The sequence below is a fragment of the Phalacrocorax aristotelis genome, chromosome 4, assembly GCF_949628215.1.
Source record: "Phalacrocorax aristotelis chromosome 4, bGulAri2.1, whole genome shotgun sequence".
Classification (NCBI taxonomy): Eukaryota; Metazoa; Chordata; class Aves; order Suliformes; family Phalacrocoracidae; genus Phalacrocorax; species Phalacrocorax aristotelis.
Window position 1 is genome coordinate 54787011 of NC_134279.1, and position 24015 is coordinate 54811025.

Genomic DNA, 24015 nt, shown 5'->3' on the forward strand with positions numbered 1-24015 from the left:
TGCTTCTTGGCTTTGTAACTGGCTTGCCATTTTTGATAAATGGTAATGAAAAGCTTTTATCTGTCTATGCCTAGCTTGGGCATCAGGTATGTCGCCAGTAGGTATGCTAACTAGCTGCCAAAGATACACGGCCAGAATTGACTAAAGATTTGGATAAAGACTGAAAAGCTAGGATGCCTGTTACCTAAAAAAGAGTTTGAGTTAGGACCAAGCATGGACCTCACAGGCTGCTCGAAAGTGGTAGGGGTTTGGTGGTCAGGATTGTGTTGAAGTGGGAGATCAGAAGGAGCCTGTGTGCTTGCCGCTAACCAGTGCGGTTGAAATGGCAGCGTTAGCGGATGCTTGCAGTTTATCCAAAATCAGGAAAAGCCGAGAGAAAACCAAAAAGATGCTTCTGGTAGCACAGTGTGTACTGTAGCGTTTTCTTGTAAACAGCCAGTGCCGTGGCTTGAATTCACTGTATCCTGATTGCCTCTACTTGCCTGGAATGCACCACTCCCTCTCAGCCTTTCCTGGAGCAAGCCATTGTCTCTTCACCCTGGAATTCAAGTGAAGAGGCTTAAATTGCTACTGTCTGATGGCTGTACAAAAAAATGCTGTGTCTGAAGATAGGAGAAGGAAGGTTTAATAGACTGAAGGGACCTGAAATCAGTAGGGAATGTGGATGTCAAACTAGTAGAGAATGCCAACTGTAAAATGCACACTGTGAGCACGTGAAGGACCCAGGACAAATGGACTAAGGGGTGCATGTAAATAATAGGTTTGGCTACCTGGAGTGGCTGGCTGCACCAGGAAAGCTGTAGAGACAGGTTTCTGAGTATTGGATTCTTGAAATAAGCTGGGAGCATAGAGCCAGAAACTATGTATTGTGGGGTTCTTAATTTATAGCTTCTGTGACATGGCTTTGCCTGAGAAGGTAGGTTACTTCCAACTTTCATCTCTGCCAGTCACTGGGGTCCACCCTCACGAAGCACTCTCCAATACATGGACATCAATTATGCACATTATTAATTGGAAAGCAAAAGATTTTGGCCTCATCGTCTCACAATTGTTTTTTATCTATGGGACTATAGGACACTTGTTAGGGCCATTAATTTCATGCTTCTTCCCACTGGTCTTTCAGCATATTCTAGGCAAAGAGTACAATGGTTTGTTAAAGCATGCGGTTTTGCAGGGTAGGATGTGTTTATGGGCTGCACATTCTCTAAATGTGGAGCTTCAGTGGGGATAAAATGGGTATCAGTCGTCTTTATTGAAGAAAATAATGACTCTGAGCTGTTGCTTTGCCTCTCTGTTGTAAAATTAATAATTATCCATTCAGTTCCCTCACTTCACTATCCCCAAGTCCCTTGGACTTCCAAGAGGACAAAAGAATTAAAATCATGAAGCAAACCAGTGATTTTACCACCCTTTCAAAAACCTTAATACAGTCATCTTAATACAGCTTGTCAGATACTTAAAGGTACTTAAAAGTTTCACCTGGTTACATACATATATTTTTTTGGCTGAGAACTCCACTGGTAAGGCCATATTCAGCATAGATGGTAGAGCACATCCACGTCCTCGGCTCTTCGTTCTCTGTCCTAAAGCCTGTTTTTGAAGTTCTCCCACAGAAATGAATCTTAACAAGGACACCCTTTTGGACACCTGGTCTACTTCTACCGCTTCCTTTGTACTCAGGCCATCTTTCTTGCAACTACTGAGAACGTGAGTTTAAAATTGGTGATGATGGTATGGTCAAGTCCTTCTGATGCGTTGCATAAAATCTCATCCTCAGGCAAGGCTTAAGGCTAGCTTTTTAACCCTTTTATACAAATCTAATCTTCTGAATACTATTTTCCCTACATTCTCCTTTGACAGGTACCATTAGCCAATATGGTATTTTTTGGTTAAAAATCTATGCGCTAGAGTAGTCCTTTAGAGGTGACAAGGTAACATTCTTTCTCGGGGAGTTTTGAGCTGTTTGTTTTAACGACACGCACGATGACAGTTTGATGTTTAAGCATCTGTTTTCTAATGGTTGTTCTGTGCGTGTTTTTAAACATGTACTATCTACAAAACTGATGGATTATTTGTAGAGAGGAATAGCATAAATTTACGTATTTTTGCAGTGCTTCAGGAGTCAAAAATTCTTTTTGGATGTATTATGACTCACTTATCTATGACTCTGAACCTTCTATCTTTTATGACTTAGTATCACCCAAAAGTGAGAATATATTTGAGATTCAAAATACTGTAATACTGAAACTTGATATTTAACCTTCAGAAATTTGAAATTATTTCTTTTCAAGTAGTTGCCTCAAAAAAGATAAAAGGAAAACTTTAGAAAAATAAGATTCTCTTAAAATGAATGATTACTTGCGTAACAAGAAGTCAGTAGGTGTGAAAATCAGATGGTTTCTAATTGCAAAACAAAGTCATATTCGGAACTCTCAAAGCTGGAGCTCAAGAACTAATAGGGTGATTTGTGTGTAGACTGTCAAGTGGTTTAAAAGCTTCTCTTCCGGATAAATTAATCTCCTTGTTCAACAGCTAGTGACAGGCTTTATACAGATCCAGTGGAAAACAAAGAGTTGGCTTAACAAATAAGTTCAGTTTTACAATATTGCATAAGACATAGCTGAATCAAGTAGATATGTGCAAGAGGTGGAGTATACGCTGTTCTGGTAAGGAAAGTCGCCAAAACAAGTACTGGAAGTTTCTGTGCTCGAGTACATAGCTGGAATGGTGATTTTTTGTTTTGTTTTGTTTTTCTTGGTGCACTGGACAACAGCTGAGAACTGCCGATTCTTCAGTGGCTGCCAAGAGTTAACAGGACTGTATTTGGAAAAATCACTCTCCCTAATGAAGAAAGAACAGGGCTTCATACTAAAAGAGGAGCATTGTTTTAACTACAACTGGTGGCAAACAAAGAATCAGTTATTTGCCTGAAGCATTATGGCACATCAGCAAGAACCAAGAGTGGGTGTCTTTGTGGAGCCAATACTCAAAGCCTCAATTAGTAAGGACTTTACCCACGTTGATAATAATGACTGCTAATAATAACTGGTACTGTAATATACTTTGGAAAATACTTTACATGTTAAGTAATCCTTAGGGCTATTTTGTAAAGCAGGCAGGTAACAGTCAGGAGAATCTGGGTTCTGGAAGTGGTATGACTGTGCATCCTGTAAATTTCCGGTGCTCACGGTTAAATATCAATGGTCTGATTTTTCATTGGCAGTGAGGCTCATCTGCTCTTGTTTCAGTTACACGGATGTATATGCATTTATTGGGAAGATGGGGCTGAGCTCCTAACCTGGGTTAACTTCAAAATCAGAAGCAACTTGTGACATACTTTGCTTCAACCAATTGTCTGAAATTATACGCACCACTAGTAGTAATTAATCCTGTTTTTCTTGTTAGATGTTCTATTACCCAACATTTTAGACTGGGGTACAATTGTTAAAATAGAATATAAAATACTCCATTCACAAAATTCTTAAATCTACAGGAAAAAGTTAACCTGAAATAGTCTTCTCGGCTACCAGTACATCATCATTTTTTCCTCTCCTGGTTTCTGCAAGTAGGTGTATATTATCCGTCTCAAGGGGTGTAGCACATGGAAATGAGTAGTTGGGCACGAAGGGACCTTTTACTCCAAATAAACCAGAATTGTACAAAGCATGTAACAGAACTTGGAGCTTCTCTTAAAAGAGATTGGCAACTGTTGTGCTGGCGCATTTGTTGTTTGTAAAAAGCATACTTTCTACTCAGTTCTGTTTTTGTTGGATATGCTTATTATAGTACAGTACTTGCAAGACAGGCTTCTATTTGACAGTGGAAAAATGGTGACTTCAGGATTCTTTCCAATACTGTTTTGCAGATCTGGTGTTATTTTATCATGCTTGACATAGGCTTTTTTCCTTTTTTTTTTTTCCCCCAAGCCTGGAAGTTTTGAGGCACTTCAACAGAAAACAATAGTGACTTTCTAACCACTTAAAATGTTAATGTTGGTACTATTTCTGTTTTTATTACCACCGTCTCCCAAATCTTTGCATTGTTTAGAAATACATTGTTACATTCAGCCACCGGACCTGTTGTACTGGTGAATCCTGGCCAGTCGCAATATCAGACGAATTTTCTAAGCATGTTGTTGTGATTTATCTTGCCTTTCACTTTGTGTTACTCGCATTACCACAGACCTTCCGGCTTGGTGCCTGGGAGAAGTACGTGAAATCAAAGTCAAGTTCCAATAGCTAAAGCAGCCAAAGTGGTTTATCTACCGTGCAAGGGGTGGTGGAAGCTTCACACCCGGCCCCCTTCCCTGCCCCGTAGGCCCCGTCGGAGCCGGGCTGCCCCTGCGGGGGAAGCCCAGCAGTTCCCGTGGGTGGAACAACGCGAATAATTCCTGGCAAAAAGGCGCTATCGCCGCATTCGTGAAGCTGGCCGGGACACAAGTATCTGCCCTTCCGCGCTCGGGGGAAGGGCGTTATTTTCCGACCGTTTCCGAGGGGCGGGCGGCGGGCACGGTACCGCCTCGCACGGGGACTCTGCGGGACCCCAACTCCGCGAGGAAACTCCCTTCGCCTTCCCCAGCCGCGCCGCTACGCGCCCAGACGGCCATTTTACTCCCGGCTACCTCGGCCACATCATCCTCGGTGCTTGTTTTTAACGGTGGCGATCGGTCCCGCTCTCACCGGTAGCGCGGAGACGTATGTGGGCTGCAGGCGGCTGTGCCTCCCGCCGGGTAGAGGCGGCGCCGCCAGGGCCGAAGCGCGGCGGAGGGACCGCCCGGGCGGGATCCAGCCCGCGGCGTCGCCGCCGCCGGGGGAAGCTCGGCGCCTCAGAGCGCTCCCGCGGTGGGGCGGGCCGGCGGAACTGGCTGCCGCCTCAGCCTATCGCATCATCAGGAAGCCAATCGAAGGCTCAGCTCCTCCCTCGCGGCTTTGTGAGTGGCCGAGGTGGGGGGGCGGGGCAGAGAGAGCGGGCCGGGCGCTCGGGAGCCAACGGGGAGGGGGCGTGGAGGCGGTGCCGCGTGAGTGCCGCGCGCGTTCCCCAGTAAGCATCGGTTCCTGGTGGGGCGGCGCGTGCCAATAGGGAGGCGGGGGGGGCGGGAGGGACGAGCCGGACCGTCGAGTTACCGGAGGGGAGAGGCGGCGTCGGGATAAAGCCGGCGGGGGACGCTGGCGGCGGGACTTGCTCACTGGCTCCCATCGGAGTCGCTCTGAAGGGGACCGTAACCGCGCTACGAGGGCGGTGGCGGCGGCGCCCGGGGCCGTGGTGAGAGACGGCGCTTCCACTGGCGGGATAGGTGAGGCGGCGGAGGGACCCGGTCGTGGCTGAGGCGGGTGGCGGCCACCCGCTCCGACGGAAACGGGGCGGGGGGAGGGGGTGTCGCGCCGCCCGTCGCTGGCCCAGCCCCTGCCGCTTTGTTTACGGTGGGGCCGCACGGCGGCACACTGCCATCCCTACCCTGGGCTCGGCGCCTCCGGGCCGCCTCCCCACTGCGCCGGGGCTCCGGCCCTCCTGCTCCGGGGAGACGGAGCTTCCCCCGGTCCCTCGGCGGCCCTGTCTCTTCCCCCGCTCCCTCTTCCGCCCCTTCCTCCCCGGCCCCGCCCGTGCGGCGCGGCGGGCTGCGCGCCCGGCCTTTCCCTGCCGCTGTGCTCGGCGGCCCTCCGGAGCCCCTGGGGCGGGCGCGGCGCTCGCACGGCCCCCGCGGGCCGAGCGGAAAGCAGCAGCAGCCGCTGCCGGCGGGTTCCTCTTGCGCCCGCACCCGTCCGACGGGCTCCGGCCGCCCCCCGCCGCGGTGGGGCCGGGCAGCCGCCGGCCTGTGGCGCTCGGCGGCCGCCCCCGCTGGGGGATGGCGGGGCCCGGCGTGCGCCAGGCCGCCCGGGAATGGCGGGACGGAGCGGGGAGGGCGGCTGGGAGCCGGGCTTTGTTCCCGGCCCCGCCCCGCCGCCGCCGCCGGGGGGTGCCCAGGGGCTGCGGCGGGGAAACTCGCGTCCCGGCTCGGGGCGGCGAGGGCGGCGCTCCCGCCAGCCTCCCCGCCCGGCTGGGCGCGCTCCCTGCCTCGGAGTGGAACTTAGTTTCGCATCCATCCCGAGTCTCCAAGCGGGATAGGTGCGGGCGCCCGCCGCCCCTCGGCTGGGGCCTCGCCGGAGCAGCCGCGTTAGGGCCCCGTTAGGGCGAAACCCGCTCCCAGCAGCGCCGCAGGGACGCGTTTTTACGGTCTAGGATAGACGTTGCCCATGTGGCGAAGTATTGTAGGGGCTTAATTAGTTTTCGCTCCCCTCCACTTTTCATATCTAAATATATATATACACACACACTTTCAGTATTTTTGGTTGTGTGATCATTTTTGTTGACTGTAATAACACTCAGCTGCTGAGTGAACACTTTAATTTGTGTCTTAACCAGAAATCACTGGTCTGGCAATCAGGATAGCTCCAGGTAAAAAACCCTAAGGAGTCAGAGGGAAAACGTTAAATAATAATAATAAAAAAACCCAACCCAACAAAACAAAAAAAAAAGGCAAACACAAAACCTAAATATTTTGGTGGTCGCTGATACCGAATGAGTTGCAAATGCAGTTTACTAATAGAGTTTTAAGGCGTAGTAAGACAGTCTGGAGATAAGGTAGCAAAAGCGTAATCTGGACTTCTTCAGAATTACAAAGCTGGAATGTGTCTTAGGAGAGAGATATGCTAAAGCAGAAAACAAGTTCTTCTTTGCTCTAATGTGCACTGCACATCTCCAAAGCTCAGAGTTCATGTAGTGAGAAAGACTTAGGTGGTAAGCTGCCTTCGTGTACGTGCAGACCAGAAAGAGAAAGACGTTTTTAAGTTATTGAGGTAGTAGGTGAAGAGACACTCACATGGGCAGGAACAAGCAATATGGAACATTTAAAGCACTGTGATAAAGGAGGTGGTTTGCTGATTGGGGGCTGAGCAAAGAGTGGAATAAACTGTAGTTTAAGTGTTTCCTCAATGTGTCGTTTCTTCAGTAGGCTGTTACAGTTGCTTTGCTTGTGTTGTTACTGTCATGCTGTGGATATGCCCTGAGTGCTTCAGAATATCTGTAGAAGATTCTTGAGCAAGTTCTGGGAAACCACACACCGATTCTTATCTTGTGACGCTATTGCAGGAAGGAAACAAACCCCTCAGTAAAAATTGTGTTGCGGGTTTAGTAAGTCAGGTACTTAAAGATGAGAGCGATGTTCTGTCTGTCAAAAGCTTCCTTTATCTGTGGTTTGTCAAGGCCCTCAGCTAGTGGTTACTTGATAGCAGTTGTTGTCAGTAGACAACTGACTTCCCTGGGTGAATTGCTGCTGTGAATGGCTCCTTTTTTATATTCCGAAATGGATTTGGTTAAAGCCTGTGCTGACGACTTCTCTCTGGAAGTGGTTTCCTTGGAGCAGAGCAGTGGTATGTTGCTTTGGGATACTGTAGAAAACTGTTGCTGAACTTCATTTCAAAAGAAAAGTTTACTACTTCTGTGGGGTTAGTTGAGGTAAAGTTGAAATATTCAACCAATTCTGTTTCTGTTTGGCAGGCTTAGGTGAACCAAAGTGTGGTAATAGCTGGTTCTCATGTAATAGCACAATACCTTTGAGGAGGGAGGTTGGAGGGTTGTAGGGCTGTAAGGCAAAAAGTAGAACTGATCTGTTTTTCATGTTACTGTATTAATACTTTCCATTGTCATCCTGCTAGTCCTCAACAGCTAAAGAGCGGTCCTTACATGTTTCTTTCACTGTGAGCGTTTGTCTTTTTGATTTTGTGGGGTAAAATAAATTGGTATGATGAAAGTGGTAATACAATTGAGAACATGCTGTCAGTATTTACGTTTTCTAAGAACTTAGGAAGATTATAATCACCCCCCTCCCAGTGGCTATGCATCAAGGAAAACAACTCTGAAAACAGCGTGTTCTGCATCAAGAGTTGCCTATTTTATATCTAGTTTTATATTTCAGGGAGTTTTATCTTGGTCATCTTGTCTAGTGATGGCTACTTCATTATTACACAAAGGACTAAATGACAATGTTCTTTTTTCTTTTGTCTGAGCTCCTTAAGAGGCATGTAGGCAAACTTTACACTACAGTGGACTCACATAATACAGAACATGGGTATGTAATATGCTCCCTCTGGCTTCAAGAGCTGTGAGCTTTTAGCACTTTTTGTCTGTATTTAAGCCATAGCTTAAGAGAAACCATAGGTATTACGTGCAGATAATAATGTGAGGGCAAGGTGCTATACCCACACATGAGTGTGTGAGTTTCTGTGAGAAAAGGAGGATAATGATAGTTCAGGGTTTGTGGCCTCGTAACTGTAGTTATTGGCCTGCGTTGGCTTACCGGTAGGAAATGCAATGTAGCTGATCGATCTATCAGTGGGAGTGCAGCTGGGGTAGTGCACAGCTTTATAGTGCTTCTGCACCCTCACACCCTAACAACTTTGAACCTTTATGACTTTTGTATCTGTAATAATCATCCCAGGAATGACTATGGGCTGGAGAAGAAGTGTTGTGATGTTAGAAGGTTTTAGGATTCACCATTACTCTTGTCCAGTCTCACTCCAAATCTCAGTGAACTCCAGTAACGCGTGTTAGCCAGACTGACTCAGCTAGGGTGGCTTCTGCCTCTTTTATTAAAATAGCAGTTCTTTCTAGTATTTAGCTCACCTATCCTCACTGTGACAGTTAATTCTCTCAGCATCTGTGTACTGCCATATAGCTCTGTCTTTTCTAAGACTTGTGTTGTCCTTCCCTCCCCTCCCCCAAATCCATTATAATCCCTAATTCCCTCTGACATGAACACCTCCCAGGAAGAATGACAGAATACAGTCTCAGATAGCAAGTGTCCAATACCGTTGCTGGAAGATATCATAAAGTAATAAATCCCTTCAAGCTAGTTGAACTACAGTGTCTGCTCTTGACGTGGCTTCAGTTTTGATGGATTTCTGTGTTTATCCCTAGTTTTTCCTAGCGATTTACATTCACATGCAAAAATGGAAGAGGAACAAATATTTTTTTAAAAAATGAACTTCTAGAAGTTGAGTTGAGGTTCTCTGAAATGTCTAAATATTTGGTCTGATACAATGGCCTAGTGCCCAGAAGCTGTTATTGTAAGCTTTGGGGTTTTAACGGTTTGTTCTTCACGTGGGTATTCTTGCCCTTGTCAATGTGAGCAACACAAATTGTTTTTTGCAGTTAGTGACGATAGACAAAGCTGGTCTGCGTGGAGTTTGCACAGATCTCTGCACAGGAGTACCTTTCTTCTGCCATTCCAGCCATTATTTTGGCAGGTGATCAGTGCAAGTGTAAGTGAACTGTACTTTTTCAGAGCTGGGGCTGGGTTAGTCTAAAACAGCTGGCTTTTCAGCAGAGTCTGGAGCAGGAGACTTGGGACTATTTACATGCACACTTTAGTGGTGCTGCTGATCACTTTGGAGTTAGTGTGGTGACCTGTTCTTTCTCCCTGTTTTCCAGAAAATGGGAGAAGGCTCCTGGCTTAGACCTTTTTCTCTCCTCTTTTCTTCTTTGATTTTTAACTGGAGTTACATGACATGGTACTAATAATAAAAACAAAACAAGCTTTGTGGGCTTTGTCATCTAACGATTGGAAGACTGCTTCAAAATGAAATAACATACTGGGGAGTATTTGTAATTTTCAGGTTGTGTGTTAATAAGTTTGTCAGTGGCAGTTGCCAACATTATTTTTCAGCTTAAATAGCAATTCTTCCTTTGTAATGTTTCTTTCACTTATCTTCAGCGTATTTCTAGAGAGTAAGAGCATAACTTTGCTAAACCAGAATCACTCTTGTTTGAATGAGATGTTTCCTGATCATCCTAAAAATCCCATCGTTGCATTCTTTCATATATGAATTAGTCTTTTTAGCATGCATTGACCAGACTTGTATGAAGTATTCCAGAGAAGGTTCCAGTGGGACTTTATAGGTCTTTTAATGCTCTGGCAGAAATATCTTGCCCGTAAACCTTAGGATCCTGTTTTCTTTCCTCAGTCCTCTCAAGGTTTCTCTACTTTGTCTTCGTAAGTTTCAACTTATAACAAAAAACATTACCACTGAAGTATGTGGTGTTCAGTGGGAAGAGAAGCTGTAGGTTAAATACAACATTAGTAAGTATCACTGTTGCCAACAGTTCTTGGGCCTATCATAGTTCAGGTCATGGTGGGAGTGATGTTAGTCATACTTGTGCAGTGTGTGAATAAGCAAGGGAGAAGAGCAGAAAGAAAAACCGGGTACCATTTTTAGAGGCAAGAATGTGCAGAAAAGATCTTTGTGAGAATATGGGTAGACCTGCTCTGCAGTATTCAACCCTGCTTGTTTAGCCTTTCACAGAAGACTTACTGCTGTTGATCTTTCACTCTTCTGTTGTTTTTTTTTTTTTTTTTGTAGTAGTAGTCTCAAAGACAACTGTGTGGGATTTGCCAGCCCTAGTCAGTTAAGTTTATTTGTTTGGAGTAACTCAATATAATGTTGGGATGTGGTTATAAAATAAGAGCTGCTGAGACTGGTGAAAACTACAAATACGCAGATAGTTTGTTGTACTTGGTCCAAAAGGTAAGGCTCTAGTAATTCAATGTGGGAGACTGTTAAAAGTGTAGTTCATTTTAGAAAAAGGGAATATCTTTACCATAAGGCTTGAGAATGTTATGTTAAAACCAGGTCTCAGGAATTCACATTTGAAGTTGATGTTGCAAAGATTGACTTTAGTTCTCCAGTGGCATTGCCCAGTTTTGCAAAATGAAGAAGCATCTTCTGCAAATGCCATGCCTTAAAGGGGGCTCGGGAGTTAACAGTAGTCTTGGACAAAGGCTGATTTTTCTCTGTAGAGGAGCTAGCATGAGAGATAGGTTGAAGTCTTTCTGGGCATTTTAATCTGTCTTGCAGGAGAATAGCCCTTATCAACACCACTTCTGGTCTTGTGCTAAATCAGAAAGAACTGTTAGGGTTTTGTCTGGCAGCTGAACACTTTGACATTGACAGTTTTCATGGTCTTAAATTGAACTAATCTAATCTGCCAGTAATACTGTTCATCTTTTTTTAAAGATTGCTGTAAGTAAAGTCGGTAAGATTTCTACCTCTGTAGGCATCATCCAAAAATATGTCATCCAAAAAGCAGAAGAATTACTGTGCACTGTGACTACTGACTGGCCTGTTTGTTCCCTGGGGTAGCGTAATGAGTAGTAGCTGATCCCATGATGGCTGGTGCTGTTGCAGTGGCTCTAGGAGCTCCTGGATACCCCACCTCAGCTCGTAAAGAGAAAGGAGTTGGGAATGAGTGCTCTTGATCTTGGGAGGAGTAGCACTAAGGGTAGGTTTCCTTGATACCTTAACTCAGAAGCAAACCTGTTTGTTTCTCTGTTTCCTATAGACACAGAGATCATGGAGATGCTGCCCTGTTCCCTCTGTTCCTTCAGTTTAGATCTCACCCCTGCCTCCCCAGTTGAACATACTTGGAGGTAGATGTTGCATATAAGACTGCAGATCAGAGATGTTTCTTCAGGTGGAGTTGATACATATGTTTGTGTATACACACATGCATATATATTTATTTACAGCTATCTACCTGCAGAATTAATAGGTGAATAACTACAGAATAGCTAGTACAAGTGAGAAGTGGTGGATAACAAGTGTAAGAACAGAAAGCGAGGTAGATATAAGCACAAAATGAATAGAACAAGCTTTTGGGGAGAAATCTGAGAGTCTTTACCTACCACTATATGCATTTCTTTAACACTTCTCTATACTTTTGGATCTTTGCAGTACTAGGGGGAAAAAACGAACCTGATTTTAAAACATTTTAAGAACACTCCTCTTGATGGCGTTATCAACCTTTGCTATTATAGTCTGTTGTTTAAAATCTGTAAACAAGCCATCAGGTAGGCACAGATTACACTTGTATTTTGTGCAGCTGATCTGATCCAGTTTGAAGCCCAGCCCTGCATCTCCTGGGAGATCATGTAAAGAAGGTACTGCACAGTGCATTCCATGTTATGGTGTAGTGCAAGTTGTTCTCTTGACTTGCCTTTTAAAATGAAGGATAAATAGTTCTGTTTTCAAGTATTTCCTAGCCCCTATAATTTTATAGTAGCTTTTATTGCATGCTCCCTTAAAACCATCTCTGGTATATAAACTCTTGCATATAACTATATAGTTGAAAGGCATAAAATTTTACATGACTCTAGTTAAAGTGATGCAGGTGTTCCAAGTTTAAGAATTGGCACATGTAAGTGACATAAGTCCTCAAAATATATTTTGAATTTAGCAGGTGGCTATTTGAAAACTAGTGTGTATTTGTTATGAGAATAGTAGGATGCATAGGAGAGAGAATATCAGTAGGGCTTCTATAATTTTTTGTGCCTAGAAACAAGAAGAATGCTTCAACTGTTATTCTGTTTATCTTATTGTCATGCTGGAGAATGCAGACTGGCCTCATGTGGGCTTCTGCTAAAGTGAAACGGCGAGTTCAAGTCTTGGCCTGTGTGAATACAGATTCTATGAACTCTTCAGGTTGAATGCTGATTAAGAAAAAAGAATGGGTGGAGATGGTCTGCAAGTACATCATCCTCATTCTGATGTATTTCAAAAGCAGTTAGTGCTGCTGCCTTTCATGTAGTATTTGTATCAGATTTCCAGAGGCCAGAGAATATTGCACTAGATTAGGATATATAAATTTAAGCATGTTTTTCTGCAATTGCTTGAGCAGATAAGAAATCTGCTGCTATACTTCAACATTGCCTGGTCAGCATATTTGAAGAACTACTAGTATTTTATATATAGGATCTGAGTTTGACCTCTGAAGTTGCTTTGGGGGGAGGGAGTAGGGAAAACAGCTTCCTACTTTGTTCAAGGGAGTGAAGTGGTTTTGCGGGGGTGGTATTGTTGGTTGTTCTTTTGGTTTGTTTGTGTTTTTTATTTAAATCCTTTTAGACTTTGGTTCTGAATGTGCATACGGTTCATGTTGGTTCCTCCTAATGGTATGTAATTGCTAAAGAAAAATTTTATTGCCACATATTTTTTCTCCTTGTACAGACACAGCAATAAAACTGGCTGGTGATTTAATAGTCTTTGGCACTTTTCAAGAAAGAGAATGTATTTTTAGCTTTAACAGTCTGTTAAGGGAAGAAAAGTAGTACATAAGCTGTTGATTTTTTCATTCAGTAGTTCCAAGTGCTCGAACCCTGCTAGATGTTGATCTCCAAAAGCTTAGTAAATCAAAATGAATTGTTGGTTTTGGTTGGAGATACTTTCAAAAGTAGGAGATTGCCAAGAGCAGTTTGAGGGTATGATATAAGCTCCTGTTCTTGGTATTTAATTATTCAGTTTCATGCTTATAGGCTGATTTCTAGTTTAGTCTGTGCTTGCATTTTATTTTGTAACAAGGGAAAAAAAGGAGTTTAGTTTCTAGAGCTGTTTAGCTTCTTTTTTACATTTTCCCTGTTATTGCTGCAGTGGTGGTGGTGCAGAGGTCAGAATTTGAGGCTTCTTCCCTGCACTGCACTCATGGAAGTTCTTGCTTTTCTTGTTGCTGAAACTTTATTAATGTTGATATGGTGAATGGTGGTGTTTTGATCAATGGCTGCGAGAGCTTTTGTAGGAGCCGCTGCAAATGCTCTAGATGCACTGTTGTGTTTTATTGTTGCAGGCAGCAGTGCAGCTGAAGAAGGTGGTTGTTGCTGTTGGTTACAGTCTGCCATTTTCTACTCCCCAGTGCATATGAAATAAGAAGGAACAAGTGACGATGAATGTCTAGTATGATAGAATCATTAAGGTTAAAAAAAGACCTCTAAGATCATCAAGTCCTAGATGACATAAGGTTAAGCAAGCTGGAGTCTCATTCATTACTTCCCTTTGAAATTCTTGTGTGTAATATTTAAAAATTTGTGCTGGCATAGACTTGGGTTTAGCTGTTTTCCCGGTGGAAGCAACATCTGTTTGAGGTAGTCTTAATATATGAATTGCTTATAACCTCTGATGCTAACAGAAGAGAGCTATAATTTCTTGGTCCTCTGCAGATCACTTGCACAGTTTTACTTTGCAGTTTCTTGAAAAGCAGCACAGAAATACTTTCTCTTGCATAGCTAGTCCCAACTCACAGTTTGTAAAACAGAAAATAACTAAGGTCACTTTTTAGGGGCCTAAAATAAAATCATTGGTTCTGTACATCAGCTGAGGAAACATTCCTCTGAATCAACAGTCAGAAAATAGCAAGGGTAAAGGTGGGAGACAAGGGCATTAACACAAAGGGAAGGGGTAACTGAGCAAGTCTTACATTGCTGGTTTCCGAAAGCGGCAGGTTCCCAAGGCTGCGGCACTCGTAAAGGCAGTTTTTATTAAGAGGCTAATCTGAGAGACTTGGAAGGTTTTATGCCTAGATGGAAATATCCGCTGTGCTCTGGTAAAAACAAAGTTTGAGTTTTGGCCTATTTCTAATACTCTGAAATGAGGTTCCAAAAGATAAAAAGTTATAATCAAGATTTACAGAACAGGCAGATTTTGTGGCACTGGCCCAAAGGACATGATTTGTGATTTGTGTACTTACCGTAGTTCCTTTTACCACTAACTAAGGAAAGGAGAATGCAAATATCCATTTTTTAAAATTAGAGTTATCATGGTCAAGTTATTGCACATTTGGCACCAAGCCCTCCTCTGAAGTTTATCTTGCGAATCCTTCTCAACTACAAATGGGGATTGTATGAGAGTCTTTTCAGTTGAAATTAGTCAGTCTGTAAATCGAGAGCTATTTACAATTCTTATGAAGAGAAAGTGTTGAACCAGTGTAACAAATGTAGTTATCAGGTGCAGATGTTTGGCTGTATTCCAGAGTGTTGGTATGACAGATACACATCCTTTTATTCTATCTCTATGATTCCCCTTAGGTGATCTTGATCTGCCTCATGAGGGTTATCTCATTTCTGCATCAGCTATGTGGAAGTTGAACCTACCTCAATTTCTTGCCTATGGTCTATGTATCTTCCAGTTGCAATATGTGTTTAATGAAGTTCTCCCTCCTACCTCCAAGCCCCCAAACCACTTGCTTTTTGCACTGGGGACCCCTGCTTCTCTCCTGTTTATGACTTTCATGCTTCCCCATAGTTATTTGATCGGCAGCCGCTGGGCCTCACTGGTTTTGTGAATTGTGGAGGGGATAAAAGGCTGTGTTTCAGTAAGGAGATGGTTGGTGAAGTGGGAAAGTACTGAATGACCACAGTGTTCTTGGCAGCATTTAATAACATTCAGTTCATCAGGTAACCATTTTTAGTTTGTGGTGTTATTGTTATTATATATTTGTTAATTTATTCATGTTTTTTAAAGTAGTATACCTAAAACTTTTACAAGGAGCAAAAGAACCAAATTGTTACATTTTGTCATAACAGTAGATTTTTAGAATCAAGCTTCACTAAAGAAAGGGGGCAGATCTGGATATTTGCAACCTGGAAAGCTTAATTTACCCTTCCTATTCTTACAAAATCCAGTTTCGTGGGGTAGTTAGTTTAGAAGCAGATTCTGTAATATTCAGGTGCTCTCCAACTTTTTTGTTATTTCTGGTACAGCCAGTAATACCACTTACTTGGGAGGAAAGCAAGCAGTAAGCTAGGTGCAGTCTAGCTGTGCTGACTGTTGCTGAAGATAAGGTTGGGAAAACAGAGGAATTGGGCAGCCCCTGAAAATCTCTCATCCTGCTGGTAGCATCTCCCTGTACTGTAGTGGAAAATTGTTTGAGTGGTTTGTAATAGGAAAGACATATATTGTCAATATGTTGTATAATGATAACCATAACCCAGATTTATGTTGTTTTGCTTTGTATTGGTGTTTGGTTTGGTTTTTTTTCCCCCCCTTCCACCCTTTGCATGAGGGGTGGTGTAAGTTGTGACCCTCAGGCTGAAGCCTGGGGTTATCTTGCCTGGTGGTGTGATATGTTTCTCCATTGTATGGGCTCTTAATGCATCTGCCATCGCTTTGGAGAGGGGACGAGGGGGGCAGTGACACAGGACCAGAGCTCACAAGGTTATAGCAAGGTGTGTTATGTTAGGGGTGCTAGTGACAAAGTTACTTAGCCAAGCTCTATGAAACACCAAAGGTACAGGTCAGCCACATGTTTGAGTGACCATAATGTAAATGTTTGCCCCTAAACTGATTTGTTAGCAATTTTTTGTTGTATTTTTTAAAATGATGTCTTAAAAACTAATATTCATCTTTGCTTTTACAAAGGTAGAATAATGGCAAACACATAGTGTATTGAAGCCTGCATAGGGATTATAGCACGGAAAATGTGACTTGTAGCAGGTGGTTAAAACTTAGTATTTTGTCTTCTCTTTTGCCCTCTTCTGAAGTATCAACCCATTAAGTCTTTTGAGCCAGTAATAAAAAGGCCCTAATTAGTGTTGTACATATCTTAAATGCAGGTGCTGATACTTTGATTTCCTGCAACATTAGTTGCAGGAAGCTTTTGGAAGTGGTCTTCTGTACCACCCCTCCTACACTTAATAATGGCAAAAAGCATGCTGTATTAGAGCATGTAATTGCTGCTCAAAAGGTAAAGTTGCATTCAGTCTTGCATAGTAGCCAACATTATAGCAGCTACTCTGTAAATATAATACATGAACTTGAAACTATTTGAGATTAAAATTATCTTTTAAACACCACCTCCCAAAAAAAGTTCACCTAATAAAAGTTATATGCTATTACTTGGGCAGGTTTGAGGTTAGCTGTGTTTTCTAATTCAGGATGTTAGGAATTGTGAAGTGTTTTTTTAGGTATGAAAACCTAGGGGTAGGAGCAGTGTCCTTTGAATTATTATTATTTTTTTTTAAACCTTATGATACCTAACCTCTTGTACTTTGAACTTTAAGTAGTTTTTTCATGTTCTGCATCTTAGCTTTGCATAAATCTTTCATGGGGTGAACCCCAAACACTGAGCTACTTGTCTGCGATACCTTTGACTTCAAATCTGATAAAGTATAGTAACATTTTAACTTCAAGCTGTAAGCTGCAGTTAGGAAGTGAATCCCAATGAACTTCCTTCCAGCAATATGCTGTAGTTACGGAAAGCTTCATTCACATCTATTGGAGACTTTTGACCTTACTGTTACCTTTACTGATACCTCTACCCCGCCCCAGTCAGACTTAATCTGATCAGATGATTCTGTAGGATACCTTAGGCTGTATTGAGATCATCTCTAGTTGTACTTGAATTCTGGGCAGCAGCTGCAATGTGAGGTTTATTATTGCTCAGTGTGTACCACTAAAAAACTTGAATACCTCAAATGAGTGTTCCTGTGCCTCCCACCCTCCAGGCTCTTTCCAAACACTCTTCCCGCTGAACTGAAATGTCAGTACCTTGTCCTAAAGCTTGGACAGTCAAGTTAGTCATCTTAACTTTATTTGCTTGGTTAAGCAGCTGGGCTGTTGGGTAGTGTGTTGAGGCAGGGGGGGAGACTGAATCTAGAGTAATGAAGAATGAAGATGAGTGAGAAGCACCGACTGAGTTTGTATGTGTTTGCTCTGGACACAGTGAGAAGGGAAGCCTCTAAACAGAATGGGTTATGTATCATGGATGTATGTTTCACTTGAGAAAGTGAGCTAAGATGTCAGCATATGCCAGGGCGAACTTCTGTCTGGGTATTCTTTCAATTTCCTGGAGAGTCATCTGGCATAGTTATGATTTCCTTAAGGTGGTGTTCATAGTGGGTGTGAATGGGGAGGAATTAAAGGGACAGCTGACCCACTCATTTACGAACCAGAGTGGATGTAAGGTTTTGCATGAGTTGACTTAAACTACTTCTTCCCTCTTCTAAAAAGGCAGAAAGATGAGAAAAAAGTGAACAGTGCAGTTCATTTCACTGTGGTGCAGGCAGTAGAAAAGGCCATACATTGCTGCATAGAAAACAGTCTTTTCTTGCTGTAATTGTCTAAAGAGGAAGAAGTGCTGCTGATTTGATGCACTCTACTGTCAAATGCACAAGCTACAGAAAGCAGATGATGTTTTCATTAGAGTTGCAATTTAGCAGGTAAAATTTGGAGTTAGAATTATATCTGTCTTTAAATGCTTCCTTTATAACTGGTCAAGTCTTAAAAAAACTTGCTTTTTCAACGAATTGTGTAGCATGTTCCCAGTTTATATGTAAACATCAGCTTGCTTCCTATTTGCAAAAGCTTATCTAATTTTCTGGATTTTCTCTAAGTCTCAGTCTTAAACTTTCTCTTACATCTTAAAATCTTCAGGATGCGGCATTTTACTGTTAGATTGCACTTATTATGTGGGTCTTTTGTATTTTTGGAAGCACTAATTAAGTAGAACAAACTGTACATAAAAGAATTGGTGATGATTGAATGGTTCACATGTCCCTAAAGGAAACTAGTACATTCGTGTTGCATTGGAGCACTGATAAAATCATGTTTGGTGTACAGGTCTTTTTATGTACCTGCAATTTTTCAGGCTTTGAGTTTATTAAAAAAAATTTCTTGTTTTTTCGGTGGTTGTGGTGTTGGTGTTTTTGTTGGTGTCTGTCCGTTCCCTGCCTGCCCCCACCCCCAAACTATATGATCAGGAGCAGTGGATTGCTGCTGCAGGTTGAGACTTGAGTTGTTAAAAGCAGTTAAAATTGCTTGATCTGCCTCCAGGGTAAAATTAAAAATACTGATGTGCTTTTGCTTTAGTTTAGCGATACAGAAGAACAAAAACACTCTGCTCTCTGCTGCTTAGGCAAGTTGTGACAAGTATGCAAGTTGCATACAAACTTCTGTTGTGAAGGAATCTCAAGAAGTTCTCAAGGCTTTGTTAGGGAGACACAGCTGAAGTATTGTTTGTTTCTTTTTCTGACCACATCCTCATGCTCACCAAGCAGGAAAAAAAATCAACAAAAATTAGAAAAGAAAGAAAAGGACTAATATGAAAAATTTTATTCAGAATGACTCGCATTTGAGAGAAATTGTATATGTGATTAATAAAGTATGTTCATAATAAAAGTACAACTAAACTTAGACAAAGCATGTATGTACATAAAATATGCTGAGTGTGGGAAGCTAGATTTTATTTTGATGTAAACTTTTTCTCATTTTCATGGGGGGAAAATCACTAAGGATTGCTAGCTTCTGAGCAGAACAAAATTCTGAAGACACATGTAACAGATTTTTATCATTTATGACTTCTCAACGAAAAGAACCAGAATGCTAAAGCTTTTGGAAAATGTTGGCATCTCCACTGAGTAAGTGTCTAAGGTTTGACTGTGGGTTTTTCCCATTTTCTTTTCAGTGTCCTATACTTCATTTGTCTGTACTGCGTTTGGAGACTTTTCTCCAATATTTGGCTACACACCAGCCGACTTGTAGCTGTTTACATCTTTGTCTACTCTGTAAGCACACGTTGGACTTGGTGGAATATGTCTTGATGGATCCATCCTAAGTGTGATGTGCTAACGGCTCTCGTCAGTGGTTAACGATGGCTTCTAAGTGGTAAGACTTTTTTTACAATTCTGTCATAAATAAGTTTTCATGCATCAAAGTTCCCCCCCCCCCCTTTTTTTTTTTCTCTTAGGTCTTGTTATCTATATTGTACTGTTAACACACTTTGAACAACTACTTCAGATGTCAGTTACACTGAACATTTGATTTAACATGGTATAGTAACTGATTGTAGCCAAAAGTGAATATCTAAGGAAGAGGTTAAGAAGAGGGCAAGCAGCCTCCCATATTCCAATCACCTGCAGCTCTGGGACTTTCTAAGCCAAATGTGGTTCCTGTACATTCAGTAATCCTCAAATTGCACATTTAGTAATTCTCTCGTGTAATTTCTGTATGTTCAATAATTCTATCAAGTTTTCTTTCACAAACCTTCTGTCCTCAGTGCAAATCAGACTTCTTGGTGCTAATAGTGTCCTCCTTTATGATGTACAGGCAGGTGTTTGAGCTCTGTCCTCTTGTGGATGAAGCCAGGTAATGCAGCTATAATGAAAGGCAGTCACAATTCCTTATGTAGATGCTCTTTTCTTTACTGCCCTTCATGTAAAGATTTTGTCAATAGTAAACAGATCTGTCTTGGTGTCAAGCACAAGGCAATTATTGTGGATAAAGCACTTCTAAGGTCAAATGGATATGATAGATCTAACTAATCCAACATCTAAACTGTCCTTCAAAACTAATTCAATGTACTGCTTCCCTATACTCAAGTAGTAAACTGATAGACTGTACCTCCTTTTGGCGTTTAAGAAGAGAGTGTATTGGTGTGACAGGAGGAAAATATTAAAGTGCAATTGTTTCTATGGTATTTGCTGTGTGGACTTTCATTTCAAGATGTTCTATATTAATTATGTATTCTACAATATTACTTTATAGCATGTAATAGACTATATGATATTCTATTATGAATTAATCATCATTGATAGAGAATATTGTATAATCTATAGTATTTTTAGTATACCTCTTGCTTTCCTTTATTGTATTGTCCTATGTATTCTTTACAGAACTATACAATAAAAGAGAATTTGAATGTATTGTTAGTTCTGCCATTGGATCAACCCCAGTGTATCATATCCCTGTGGTTTGCCTCTGTCACTGGATTTCATTTCTAGTTATAGAATGTGCTGACTGACTTTGCTGTCTTTTGTTAGAATTTTATACCATAATTTTCGTTTTGATGTGTGTATTCTTTCTCTCAATAGGTAATAAATTTGTTGCTGCAGAAGTTTACCTTGAACATCCATATCTTTCTGTTGCTCAAGGAAGGCAAATACGTATTTTAGCATGAGAGTAGGAACTCCAGATCAATCTTTTTAAATGAAACAGAAAAATGGAGGCAGAGGGTGTGAGGACATTAGTATAATTTTTTACTGTAAGTTGTTCTCTTGTGGGTGCTTATCATGCTTTGGACAACACTAGTTTTACCTCACTTTAAAAGGTTTTAATGATTATGTATGTTTCTACTTTTCTATACATTTATATAGCAAATATGCTCCAGTGACAAACATTGAGTGTTCAAGGTTTAATTGTGTAGTTTTTCCGTATTAGAAACAAGGCTGTTCAATGCTGATCTAGTTTCTGGAGCACTGCTCAGTAATTGTTGTACTCTCTATGCTTACTGCTAGATGTTTAAAAAGCAATCAGGTAGTAGGTTAAAAAAACAACAACAACAAAAAACACAAACACAGCTCTCTTAGCGTTGGGTCCTTGGCTTTTGTATCTATTGTCTGTCTTCAGTATTAAGAACTTGTTGTGTGCAGGCAATAAGCATGGAGTATTTTTCTTCGCTTCAGCAGAAGGTAAAGACAAATCATCTGTCAGGGTTAGAGAATTCCTGTTAGAGAATGCCGAGAGTGTTTTATCTCAAGTGCTTTCCTTTAAAAATACTTGTGAGAATGAAAAACAATATATAGCTGGAAAAATGTGTCAGCTGCCATTCTTCTGTGTTACTAATTTACTCCCTGGAATTGGTTCCCCGATCAGCAGATGCAGTCGCTCAGGTCTCAAAAAGCTGTCATGGTGAAGACTATGTGACCTCTCTGAAAAATTGTCTGGAGCATCAGTTATGCTGAAAAGTCTATTTCTGTTTGTAAATGCAATTGCTAAACAGTATTCAGAACAATTAATGTACCTGTTCCTACAAGTGTTTTTGTAGGTGAATTTTGGTGAAGGGTTTTTTCCCAGCATAATTAAGAAAATAAAAGACTGTCAAGAAGAGAAGAGTTGTGGTTTGGTGTGGTGGGTTGTGTGGGGTGTGTGTTTTCTCCGCCCCCCCCCCCCCCCCCCCCCCCGTAATTTAGGATTAAAGCAGTATTTGGTACTCACTACCCTGCTCAGCAGTTTCATTAGCTGTGTCTATATAAATTGTAAGATGGATATTGGGGAAATAAATGGGAACGTTTAAGTTCCTTTTTTATTACAAAGTTTCTATTAAGATATGTTTTATATTTTAAATAGCTCAGTGGGCTTCACCAACTTCTAACAGGGTTTTTTTGTGGGCTTTTTCTCCCCCTCCTGCTTCCTTTGAACATTAGTTCTCACTCTGCTGCTTGTTTAGAGATGTTTCTGCTGAAGAGCTTTGTAAACCATACTTACTTGCAGTGCCAGCTGACTTGCAGAATGCTTCACGCTTGATGTCTCATGTTGTTCAAATAACGTGGAACATCTGAGACACATTTGCAAGAAAACAGAAGATGGAAATGCTAACAGGGACACAGAAGGACTGCTTCATCTACGGAGTGGGAAAGTGGTGTGCGTCAGACCAGGGTGGGAAAAACTTGAACCTGTCTTGTAGGATTTCCTTTCTCCAGGATGCCAGGGATTTTCTTGTGCTGCTTGTGTCAGGGTGGTGGTGTGTGTGTGTTTTCTTCTGTGTGGTGGCTTGGTTGTTTTTTTGGTGTGGTTTTTTTTGTGTTCGGTGTGGTGGTTTTTCTTTCTTTCTTTTTGTAGCAACATTCGTAAAATTCCTGTTTTCAGCCTTTTTTAAAAGTCTTTTCTTTTTGAACTTATTTTCTGTCATGAAGAACAGCCACATATCCTTATCATGAATGCTCATTTTTAGTTTGATTAGGATCTCTTTATGACCATTAATTTGTTATAATGCAATCTACTTGAATATAATATACAAGGCACTATCAGTGGTGGTCAACACCTAAAATGAAATACATTTGGCCTTCAAAGGGGCTTGAAATGTGGATTTGTTTTAGAAGTCTGCTTATGCATCAGCAAGAAGATGGTGGAGAAACTCTTGTTGCTAACTAACTTTGATCTTGCACTTTGCACTATTACAGCTCTGAAATGTATTTATATACAGCTATCTGTATGCATATGTACCTTAATCTTACTTTTAACACTCTTTTTGGTCAGACAACTGTTTTGTTATTCGTTGTGGAGATACTGCTGTTCTTCATGTGCAGCCAGCAACTGGTTGCTTGAAAAGAATTCACTTGGAGAGGTGCTTAATTAAAAAAAACCCAGCAACTTCTTTATCAAGGTGTAGAGTAACTCACAAGTTATAATAAAGACTTTGTATTACAGTTTAAATATATAATGGAATGGAAACCAGAAGTCTTTAGGGAACTGGAAAATAACTATCCCATGGCTAGTAGCTAATGAAAACACTATGTCTTTACACAAAAAAAACCAAACCCCAAAACAACAACTTTACTTCAAAGATGGGAAGACAATGCTAGGTAGTTTTTCAGAGGCTTGGGTAAAGCCTAAGTGATGCAGCTACTTCTGCTACCTCCTACATAGTTGCAGAGCTTTCCTGTGGAAACTCTCTGAGTTCCCTTCCCTTGTGCTTCCGCCCAGCATGGCTTAATGCATCCTGCCTCATGTGGCCCAGGGCACTTTCCACCTGCAGTGTGCCACTGATCACAGAGTTCTCACCTCTGGTGTCCTCCTCGCCTCCTCCTCAGCAAGTGTCTCTGGCTCAGAAATGGCTTATGAAGTGCAGCAAGGCTCACTTCTGATGCAGACAATACAGTAAAAACAGCAATGTCCCTGATCCTTCGATTTGAGGCATACCTTAAACGATATAAGCAATCAAGCTAAAACATACAGCAGAGTCAATGAAGGAGTAACAGTGTTGTGTGATGAAAGAGACCCTCTCTCTTAGCTAATATCCTTCATTTTAACCATATTTCGTTGGTTCTTCTGTGTGAATAATGAAAGATAATCCTAGCGTCTCCCATAGCATCCTCATAGACAAGCTAAGGAAGTGTGGGTTGGATAAGTGGCCAGTGAGGTGGACAGAGAATTGGCTCAATAACAGAACTCAGAGGGTCATGATCAATGGGGCAGAGTCTGTTTGGAGGCCTGTCACTAGTGGTGTTCCCCAGAGGTCTGTGCTGGGTCCAGTCCTGTTCAACATATTCATCAATGACATGGATAATGGGATAGAGTGTAACCTCAGCATGTTTGCTGATGATACCAGGCTGGGAGGAGTGGCTGACACACCAGAAGGCTGTGCTGCCATCCAACGAGACAGACAACTGGACAGGCTGGAGAGCTGGGCCAAGGGAAACCTCATGAAATTCAACAGGAGCAAGGG

At 42.0% G+C, this 24015-nt stretch overlaps 2 protein-coding genes across 8 annotated transcripts in view; one reads left to right on the forward strand and one right to left on the reverse strand.

The window, feature by feature from the left end:
- The window catches only part of DCUN1D4 (defective in cullin neddylation 1 domain containing 4), a 201164-nt gene that overhangs the window by 122547 nt on the left and 54602 nt on the right, over positions 1 to 24015 (reverse strand). The gene's annotated exons all lie outside the window — the stretch shown is intronic.
- Positions 5088 to 24015, forward strand: part of FRYL (FRY like transcription coactivator) — a 172822-nt gene continuing 153894 nt past the window's right edge. For 2 of the 5 annotated variants that reach the window (XM_075091496.1, XM_075091497.1), the window contains exons 1-2: positions 5088 to 5293; positions 19258 to 19457. The gene's annotated coding sequence lies outside the window, so the exon portion shown is untranslated. The remainder of the gene's footprint in view (positions 5294 to 19257; positions 19458 to 24015) is intronic. The other 3 variants (XM_075091494.1, XM_075091495.1, XM_075091498.1) reach the window with 2 other exon arrangements.